This window comes from Andrographis paniculata, unplaced genomic scaffold (assembly GCF_009805555.1).
Source record: "Andrographis paniculata isolate CXL003 unplaced genomic scaffold, ASM980555v1 Contig71END, whole genome shotgun sequence".
NCBI classification, from domain to species: Eukaryota; Viridiplantae; Streptophyta; class Magnoliopsida; order Lamiales; family Acanthaceae; genus Andrographis; species Andrographis paniculata.
In genome coordinates this window covers 1,027,479-1,039,479 of record NW_026137608.1, presented here as the reverse complement: position 1 = coordinate 1,039,479, position 12,001 = coordinate 1,027,479, and positions in this window count along the sequence as shown.

Sequence of the window (12,001 nt, the reverse complement as noted above, 5' to 3'; positions counted from 1 at the left end):
CGTTTGAGATTTGATATTTTCAATAAGTCTCGTATTGAAAATATTTTTGACCTAAAGAATGACACTAATATCTCTGCATAATAAAAGCCTTTAAATCTAAATAAAATAGTTAAAATCAATTATAATTAGAAGATTATAAAATATATATATTTGATATAAATATTAAATGTAATTATTCGCCAATTATGAAAAGTTTCTAAGCTCGTCGGTGGGTTTACATACATTTTAGTATAATGATGTGTGTAAACTGTAAATACATGTGCCTATAAATTTTTTATAAAAAAAACAATTGTAAAAAAAAAATTACAAACTAATATAATTAATGTAAAGAAAATAGGATAATTTAAATAACGGTATATAGAGAGTTAATTATATACCTTCAAAATTCTTTATCATAACACCACATGTCCATAGAATTTATTTTTTGACATGTATTCTTTCTCATTTCACTATCATCCATAGAATGTTTGATACGTAGAATCATGTCAACAATTGTCATACTTATATATATATATATATTATCTCCTATGTTCACCTATAAGAGTTATATTTATATTTTACGTTATTGTATTTAATATTAAAAATATCATTATATTTGTATAATTTTTTGTACAAATATCATTAAATTAGTATTACAAGACATTAATTGAAGTATTTTGGCTCTTTTCCCTTAATTTGTATTATATTTTGATATAATAATTATTATTCAAATATTAACACGCAAAAAGTAAATGTAACCCTTAGAGCCGGACGGAGGTAGTACATAGAAGTAAATATAATTTATTTCGGTACTAAAATATATTAAAAAAATAGAAATTAGCCGTGTATCTTGTATTAAAAAGAATAAACTCACGCATGGGATAATCATTCTCCAATAAATACTAATCATCCGTGTGAACAACCAAGTCATAATACATTTGCAAAAAAAATTAATAAAATAAATTACGAATTTAAGATTAGCAAACTATTATATATATACACAGTTATAGTTCAATATATCAAAGAGTTGGTCTTCCCTATTCACATGAGAATCTAATTCATTTAGAGGGACAATATTGTGGAATTCACGCAGAAAGTCTTCGTCGGAATCACATGAATTTTCGATGGTCACATTATGTCGCAATATTAGTTGGTAACGATGAAGTACTAATCTGTATATTTTATCAGTTATTATCACTTGTGCGTTATGACTATTATAAATAGCCTCTTTTGTAAGACATGAACTTCCCATTAACTATGCCTTGCATGACAAATCCCTATAGTGAAAATTTTCGTAAGGAACACTTATAAATTATGACAATAAAAAAAATATTATCAAAACCGTAGGTATCTAACTATGGAATGCAATTGTAGATATATATATACTTACATTAGCATCAACAAACAACATCTTCAAAACTCTTACATTATATTTTGGATTTCGCACATCCAATAATCTAATTAATCGAACTTTACTACTAATGTTGCCACACTTTAGCGTTAAATTTTTCAATCGATGAACAATTGCATCTGTATCATCGGAATAATTACATATCTAATTGTAAGTTATAAATAAATGTATAATAATATCGAACAGTAAAATAACTCACGTAATTAATAAAGTTGTAATTATTGCAAATTAACACAACATGAACTACATGGTATTATTAAAATAGAAAGGAAAATGAAGCATAATTACGAATATAATCAAGTACTTCTGAATACACTATATTCCTAGTACAATTGAAAGGGATATCACTTCTCTTCCGGATGACAATTTTTAATCCAAATGGATTTGTCACCCGTGACAATGCAACATATAGCATACCATAAGCAAAAATAGGATTCGGTAGGTACAACTCGACACTATCAGTTATTTGGCCTGACTTTTATTTATTGTCATCTCAAATGACAACTTGATCAGAATTTTTTTTTTTTTGAATTTTCATCTGAACTTATGTTTGAGTTTGAGTTTTGGTCCATATGATCCGTGGAATTAAAACTTCCTCACCTACATGAGAACCACTTATGATTCGCGCCTTAAGAACCTTATCACCCAATTTTAAAACAGTAAGTCGAGTTCCATTACATAGATCCAACGATTGATTGATATTTTTAAGAAGAAATTATTGGTGCCCAGTCTTTAAGCTCCAGGGAATGATTGGAAAATCCAAAAAGATTAATCATATTCAACCACTCGGGAGGGCTCAAATGTTGTTCTGAGTTTTTAGCTTCACCCGGTGCTACAGTGTCAACACTGTAATACTTCTGGATACCATCAGGAAGCATAGATAACATCATAGAATTAATTTCATCAACATTTTCATTTCTTTGTGCTAAATGGCTCCTTCTTTCAAATAAGTCGAGTCTTTATACCTTCTCAATCAAATGGGGATATGTTTATGCTATTAGAGAATTGATGCTATTATCTCCATATTTGAATATAATCCTCTCTGTGATTTCAATCCAATTAGATTCTCCACCATCTTGAAATTCAGATACATAATTTTTCCTTCACCCATCATATTTACCCATTCGGCAAAATGATGATTCATCAAGTGAATCTCGTGAGACATCTCGTGAGATGAATCTCATATTCATCTTCAAATTGATAACTTTTCATTGATTTAATAACTCAAAAATTATGAAAAGAAACTTCCACATTAACCTCACACATTCCTTTAGTGACTAAAGGCAAGATCTGCTTAAAATCTCCCTCTAATATGCATAAATTTCTTCCAAAAGGCTTATTAGAGTAGAAATTTTCAGAATTTATTAATATATCTTGCAATTTCCTATTCACTGCCTCAAATCTATGACGATGCATCATCGGTGCCTCATCCCATAATATAAATGAGCACTCTCAAATCAAATTTGCCAAATTTTAGTTGACATTAATGGAGCAATATGATGAACCATTCAATTCAATTGGTATCTTGAAGCGTGAATATGCGGTTTGACCCCCTGACAGTAACAAAGGTGCAATTCCAGATAATGCAACTGGTAGTACAATTTTTCTCTGTGATTGAAACTTAACAACGATGGTCTTCCACAAATATGTTTTTCCCATTCATCCACTTCCATTGACAAAGAAAAGCCTTCCATATTTACTCTCATAAAATTCAATAATTGCATTGTAAGCACGAAGTTGATCAATATTCAATCCTACAGTCAATGAATGACATGAATGTTCTTCATTACTTGCATTGTAATTGAGCTCTTCTCGTATCAGTCTATTTGATAGATAGGTAGATGATCTATCAGATGATTGTGACATCAGAGGAAAATCTGCAAGATATCTATCATTTTTGCTAAGAATCAATTTAATTTCTTGAAGCCCCCCAATCCTTGAGATCCATATCACTTACACAAACGTCATTTCTTGACTCTCTTTTGAAAATTGTAGAACAAATCATCAACCATTGACTTCCAATGTTGTTCCCATAAGTTAACAAGGTTGGTTAGCTCAGAAAACATAAGCATCGTCACAAACATAATCCGCAATTTTGAAGAAGAAGTCTAGCTGGCAGCTTCAGACAATGCTTCATGCCATTCATTGTTATTAGAAACAAATTACATAACTTAAACATATTTAATTATATAAAAAATATTTAAGTTAATATTATAATTTACATATTAATAATTTTTTTTTCTAACTTTTTTCAAACTCCGCTAGTGACTAGAGCTGTTAACAATCCGAACCGAGCGGAGCCAAATTTTAAGTGTTCGTTAACGTTCGCGAACAAGGCTCGTGTTCGTTCGTTAAGCTTTCGAGCTCGTTCGTAGTGTTCGAGCTCGGCTCATTAAGAATTTTTGTTGTTTGAGCTCGTGTTCGTGTTCGGCTCATTTAGGCTCGATTAAGCTTGTTCGAGTTCGTTCGAGATCGTTTGTCTTTTTTTAAAAAAATTTATATATAAATTATAAAGAAAATTTAAAATTATTTAATTTATATATTTTAAATTAATATTTTATTTATTTATAAATTATAATTTTATATGTATATATATTATTTATAATAAATATATTATTTAAACGAACGTTCGCAAACAAAGCTTGGGCTCGTTTGTTAACAAAAACGAGTATGTTTATGTTGTTCGGTTCGGCTCGTTAACGTTCGCGAACGAGCTTTAATCAAGCGGAATCGAGCCGAACCGAGCCGAGTTCACGAACGACTCGGTTCGTTTAACAGCTCTACTAGTGACATAAATATATACTCAATCTATTTTTATTAGATTATCATTATAATTTTATATTTTGGAAAAGAATACGAATCTGACCGTTTCTTCCATTCATTTCTACGGTCAAAATGACAGTCACTCTAACAATTGCACAGTGATGGACGCCATTCATCTGCACAATCCGGCTGGACACCATTTGCCTGTATAGTTCCAAATCAAATACGATAAAGATGAAGAAAGAAAAATGAAGAGAAGGTAAAACAAAAAAAAGAAAAGAAAAGAAAATAAGAACAATAATTTCAAAATGAGATTTTTTAACCTTTATTTGTCTCCCATAAAAAATGAAGAAGGCAACAAAGAGCGACATTTTGGTGGGCAAAAATCGACGGAAACGGCGACCATAGGAGAAAAGGTTGGAATGAAGGAAAAATAAAGAATGAGAAGAGCAATAATTTTTTTTTTTGTATAAACTCATTTTCTTATATGTGGAAGAAGATCAATATTAAAAAGGAAAAACAAAGAGAATAAGAAAAATAACCCTTATCGGTGATTCAAACGAGCAATAGCGGTGGAGATTCGAAATCGCGAGGAAGGTGGCGGCGCAGGGCAGGGATTGAAGGCGGTGAAGCAGCGGAGCAAGGTGGGGGTCGATGGCGGTGTAGCAGTGACGTATTGTGAGAGTAGATCAAAATTAAAAGAAAAAAAATAAAGAGAACAAAAAAATAAATCTTACTGGTGATTCGAACGGGCAATAGCGGTGGAGCTTCAGAACTGCGGGAGCGGTGGAGCTTCAGAACTACGGGAGCGGTGGCACAAGATAGGGATCGATGGTGGTGGAGCGGCGGCGAATTGGAGAAATCGGGAGGATGAAGAAGAAGAAGGGCGAGAGTTTTGAGAGGGATGACTGCTTGTGAAAATAATTCATGGTTTTTTCATTTGAAATGAGTTACATAAGATTAAACATAATTTTTTAAAATTAATATTAAAATATTTTTGTGTATATATTTTTTTAATCAATCAATTTACATCATCAATAAAACATCTAATTAAAAAGATTAAAAAAAAAATCTTATAAATTAAATGTAATAACCAATTAAATGCTTCAACCAATCAATATTTTTTTAAAAAATTCAAAATACTACATTGTGGTGGGGATCACAAGGAGTTCAAATATATATATAAGATTAATATAATATTTTAAATTTAAAAATAATTTTTAGTATAGTATAAAAATAAAAAAATAGAGATTGGGCCAATGATTGGGTTGGTTGGATTGATCGAGGGGTAGTGTGAGAAAATTGGGTGAAATAGGATGTTTCTAAGGTCCACAGGTTGGAAACTCCGCAAGAGGGAAGGTCCGCAGGTCGGAAGGTCCGCGGGTCGGAAGGTCCACAGGTCGGAAACTCCGCAAGACGGAAGGTCCGCAGGTCGGAAGGTCCGTAGGTCGGGTGGTCCGCAGGTCGGATGGTCCGCAAGTCGGAAGGTTCGTAGATCAGAAAGTCTGCGAGTCGGACTGTCAGTCGGGAGGTATGCGGCTGGACCAAACAAGTCGGATGGTCTGTCAATCGGGAGGTATGCAGCTGGATCAAACAAGTCGGATGGTCTGTCAGTCGGGAGGTATGCGGCTGGACCAAACAAGTCGGATGGTCTGTCAGTCGAGAGGTATACGGCTGGACCAAAAAGTCTGATAGTTTGTAAGTCGGGAGGTATGCAGCTGGACCAAAAAGTCTGATGGTCTGCAAGTCGGGAGGTTTGCAGTCGGGCCAAAAAGGGGGAAGGTCTGCGGTCGGTCCAGAGAGTCGGGTACTGTTGCTAGTGAGCGAGAATGACATTTCGGCCGGTTGAGGGCACGTGTCAACAGGAGAAGGGTTAGCAGACGGTTGAAAAAGAGGCGCGTAACTGTTCGGGCGACGGTTTCCAGTACCGTTTCTCAAGGAATATTTAAGGATTTGGATTTTTCTGAAGAAATTATCTTCAATCAACTTCAACAAAGCAAAGTCAGATTCGGGGATCACCACTTTAAATTTTTAGCATTTTAATTTCCAATTTATTTTCTTGTGTACCCGTACAGTGTTTAGAGATTCCTAATCTCAGGTAATAATTAATCAAATTTAAGGATATTTCCATATTTTTGAATTTTACTTTTTGTTTGTTGAAAAAATACATCAACAATAATACTAATATTTTATTTGTTTTGTCCTATGTAATATGAGCATATTATTGTAGATACGAGAATTTAGATAAAATATAATTAGTAAGTAATTAAGAAGTATATAGTAAAAATAATTATTATATAATAAAAATAATTATTTATACGTAAAACTATTGTTTATCTTTATTGATAAATTTAATAAATAAGTAATGTATAAAGTATTTGATTCTTCCAAAGCGTAATAATATAATTATTGTTTTTATTATATTAGATAAATAAATTTTGTATCACATTTTATAAATAAATTTATCGAATTTTATTAAATATTTTTATTTTTCTTTATTTATATAACACAAGAGTAAAACAATAAAATTATTATATTTTTCTTTCCCTTCCCTTCCATATCAACCAAATACACTATTACAATTTTAATATTCTTTCCTCTCCCTTCGCCTCCCCTCCCTTCTATCAAAAATTCTTCTCCTCCCTTCCCCTCATTTGAACCAAACATACCCTTATTTAAAGAGGGTGTATTCTTGGATTTCTTTTTAATTTTAAGAAATTTGTAGATTTAAAAAAAAAGTAAATTATAGAATCATACAGAGTTTGACCGATTTTGATTATTGATTCATATGGAATTATAGATTTTGATAAACTTGTTGTGTTATTTATTGATTTATAGTGTCCGTTCATTGTGTTTTTAGAGATTGTATATTTTATATTAGGTAAGAAGAATTATATTAATAATATAAAAATAGGTGTTTTATATATCTTTAACCTATGTTGTCTTATACGATAACATATGTTAGTATTATAAATATATTAAAATATGTATAAATATATGTTAATTATCCGTATAACATATATTGATCCGATCAAATCAACACCATGCTCACTTGGCCGGATCAACGGCTGAACCAAGCCCTATAAAAATAATATTTTTAGTTGAATCATCAATAAATTATATAATATATATTGTATTAATAGATATATATATTGTATTTTTTTAATAATATTTATTAAAATTATTTCACCCAAAAATACTAATTTTTTAATAATATTTATTAAAATTATTTCACCCAAAAATACTAAAAGTAAACAAAATTGATTTCATAGAAGTTATAGATTCATAGGACAAATATTTTTTTTTATTAATTTTTATAATTTCTACAACCTACTATTACAAAATCTATATGAAGTATTACTTATATATATATATATATATGTCAAAATATTCAATAAAAATATTAATAAAACATTAGTTCCATTAGCTGAAAGCCTACCGAAACATCCAAATAATTGGAGTGCTCGATCGTAAGACTGCCTATTGAACATCCGATGAAAAATTTGTCTGGGTTTACGTTGAAAGTTTCTCCCGTGGGTGACACAGCCTACTGGCACGGGCTGACATTCCTGCCCCTGGTTCTCGGCCATAGTCCGTCCCATGTGTGCGAGCCCCTGTTCTAGTACGGTTGTTTAATGACCCATATCTTGGTGCAGGTACGTGTTCCGCATGATTCTTCCATACTGTATGGTATATCCCGGGCGTGTTGCGCACAGGAAAACGGCTAGTCGAGGCCCCAGCACGGGCGTAGCCTAGGCGCCGGGCGTGTCAGCTTCCGGACACGTGACACTACACTATGTTTGCTGCTCGGCCTGTAGCGCGCTGCCTCGCTCCCTAGTTCGAATGAAAATAATTAAATAAATAAATAAATTGGGTGTTCGCTTTCCTTGACAAACCGAGTTCTAAAAACAATATATAATTATTTATTATTATTATTATTCTCTTTATTTTAATAATAATAATATATTTGTATATAATACTATTATGTTTATAATTTTTTATTATATTATTATTCAGTATATCAATATATTTTTATAATAACTTAATATTTAATTTAATTATTTAGTAAATTTAGACAAAATTACTTAGGATTCATTTTGGTGTGAAAGTTTGTATTATTATCTATTGTGGTTTAAGAATTGCACGAGAATCTTTTGTGTTTTCGTAACATTAAAACATATTTCGTTTTTAAGATATTTTATACAATATTTTAAAACTATAAGGGGGTCTTATGCAATTTTTAGAATATTTTATGCAATAATTTTTTAAAATACAAGAAAACTTTATGCAATTTTTAAATCATAGGGAAGTGTGATGCAGACTTTCAAACCTAGTGTGGATTATAAGCAATTTTGTCTTAAATTAATTATATCAATTATTTTTTATCTTGTAATAATCTACTTAATTGTTGTTATTATTAATATCACATGATCCGTCCAACAAAAAAGTATACATTTATTTTTGGTACGGAGTTTAAGAGTTAGTATTATTTTATCTTTATTTTTTAGAATAAAAATAATGATGTGATGGTAAAATATGAGTAATTGTAGAAAAAAATGAAATCTATAGTTACTTTAAAAACTAAATGATTATTTCGTAATTTGACAACACAAATAGAATGTGTATACCTTATGAGTGGACGAAGAGAGTATGACTTATATAATTTTGTTACATAAAAATATATTTTATATAAAATCAAAATTAAAATTGATGATTTTTTTAAAGAAAATTAAAATTTAAAAAATAAACATTAAAAAATAAATGAATATAAATAAACTATTTAAACTAGAACCAATAATTTTTTAACTGAAACCGACAGAATGTTCAATTTTGATTTAATCTTTCAACAAATCGAAATTGTTTCGATTTGAATCATTTAAGTCTACATTGTTATTTTAAGCACATATATATATTTTTTAATGTATTTTTTCAACAATAAAAAGTAAAATCCGAAAATAGAAAATTATCTTCGAATTTGATATAATTAGTGCTCGAGATTAGGAATCTTTAAACACTGTAGGATACATAAATAAAATAGAAAAATAAAACTAAAGACTGGAAAATAAAGTGTTGATCCCCAAAAGCAATTCTCTTGAATTTGATGTCGATTGAAGATGATTTTTCAGAACAGACCCGAATCCTTAAATATTCCTTCAAGAAAACGTTTCAGAAGCGTCGCCTGGTTGGTTATAGCAACTGCCCACCAATTCCTCCTTTATTGACACGTGTCTTTAACCGTCTCGCCAAACGCTTCCACCAGTTCCAGAACTCAACTGGCCCGACCGACCGCCTCTGGGGCCTTACTTCTTTAAATGGACGGCTAGTCCCGAACGAATGCTCCAAAACGCCCAGCATGCTTCAGACAGACTGCAGGCCGACCGACTGACCCAAACGCATAACCCAACAATTGACCCACCGACCATTCCAGAGACTAACTGGTCACTAGACCAAAGGACTTATTGGTCGCCCCATCAAGCGACCAACATCTGATCTCTCCAGACGATTCAATGGTCGCCCCAACAAGCGACCAACATCTAATCTCTCCAAACGATTCAATGGTCTCCCCAACCAAGCGACTAAACTACTATTCATTTAATTAGGCGACTAATTAATAGACTTTCTTCGCTTGGTCCAAATTCCGTATCAGCCGTCCTTCTTTGCCCGACTTTCTGTTTCGACCGACCTCATTTGGTCCGACCGCGAACTATCCGACAGCGAACCAACCGACCGGCTCTGTTTGCCTTATTTCCTTAGATGGACAACTGGTTCAACAGACTATCCTCTTGACAGACCTCCGCGTCTGCCGATACTTCTTCTTTGCCCGACCTTATCACGTCCGATCTCCGTGCCCGACCTTGTCCTGTCCGACCTCCGTATCTGACTTTATTACGTCCGATCCTCCATGCCCTACCTTGTCCTGTCCGACCTCCATACCGGCCGATCATCCTTCCTTGTCCGACTTTCTTTAAGATCCTGCTACCATTATTATTATTATTATTATTATTATTTTTCGTGCTTAACAACTTGCCTCCTCCGCAAAACTCCTAAGCGTCATTTCTCATAATGTTTAGGAGTTAGCAGGCTGTCATCCGAAGCCACGTCAGCCTCAGATCCGACCTCCATCTTTCGAGGCTACGTTGGACCCAACCTCCATTTATCGCGAACTGGTGCTGGCCTGCGCGTTGGTCGATCTTGCACTACCATTTCTTCAGCACTTCTCCCCTGACAGAAGTCGTGATCGTTTTCTCTGAAAAATGATTCTAACATCCCTGCCTTGGATGCTAAATTGGCGAGATCTTGAACGTCGTGGACCGTTAAAGCCTCCCGCAGTTGTGTATGCATATTTCGGACCACCAAATTGGTCATCTCGCTCTCCTCAATGATTGTCGGGCAACGTCCCTTCATTAATCGCATCCGCTCTATGAATTGGTAGACGGTCTCCTCCGGTATTTGCCTGATCTCCAGAAGGTCTATGAGTGAGACTGTTGGAAGAGAATTAAAGAATCTTACATGAAAGGCCGCTTCCAAACCTTCCAAGGTTTGTATTTGTCCAGGTGGTAGATCGACAAACCACGAAAAAGCTGTTATGGCAAGAGACAAACCAAATAGTTGCAGTTTATAAAAAGGGTTATTACCGACCTCTCATAACTGTGCTGTGAACCGACCCACATGCTCTATGGTGGAGGATCCGTCTTCTCCTGAGAAAACATGAAAGTCTGGCGGTTGATAATTCCTCGGGAGAGGATACTCATTGATGATTCTTTGGAAATGGCCTTTGATACGCCGGTCGGTTAACCGTTTGCGGGTTCATTCCGAAATGCACCCGCAAAACTTGAGCGATATCCTCCGGATCTACCCTGGGTGGAACAGAATCTTCCCTAGAGAAGGCTGGCTCGGCTGGGATGGGATTATGAATCTGATCTCCAAATCTTTCTTCTCTGGGGATGGTTGGCTCGGCTGGGATGGGATTATGAGCCTGTCCCCCCAACCTCTCATTCAGCTGGGTATTATCAACCCTCGGTCCCAAAGAAACATTATCTGGGAAAGTTAGAGGAGTCTTCCCTATATCTGTTCGGTTGAAAGTTGTGACTCTTGGAAATGCACTGTCAACGTATGTTGGCCCTGCAAACGTTGATCCTGGAGAAGTTGCCTGAAAGCGAGAAGGTGACAACGCTGGAGGCATGTTTGAATGTAGTGTGAATTTAGAGAACGTCTGATCCAACATGTTCTGCATTAGATTTTGTTGTTCACGCAACATGTTCTGCATAACCAAAGTTTGCTGATTGTTCAATTGTTGAACATAAGACAACCAATCGGTAGGTGGTTGGGGAATCTTCCCTGGATTTGGCATGACAGGTGGTGAAATATTTTCTCCCACCGGTGCTGATGATGATTGAGGTTGTGAGCCTGCCATATTGATCTTTCTGATGATTCGGCCAGACCTCAGTCGTACGAAATTCTATGTTGATGTAGGATCAGCAATCTTGCCTTTCTCCCACTGTGGTCTCCAAATTGTTGATGTATTTTTTCAACAATAAAAAGTAAAATCCGAAAATAGAAAATTATCTTCGAATTTGATATAATTAGTGACCGAGATTAGGAATCTCTAAACACTGTAGGATACACAAATAAAATAGAAAAATAAACTAAAGACTGGAAAATAAAATGGTGATCCCCAAAAGCAATTCTCTTGAATTTGATGTCGATTGAAGATTATTTTTTTAGAACAGACCCGAATCCTTAAATATTCCTTCAAGAAAACGTTTCAGAACCGTCGCCTGGTTGGTTACAGCAACCGCCCACCAATTCCTCATTTATTGACACGTGTCTTTAACCGTCTCGCCAAAC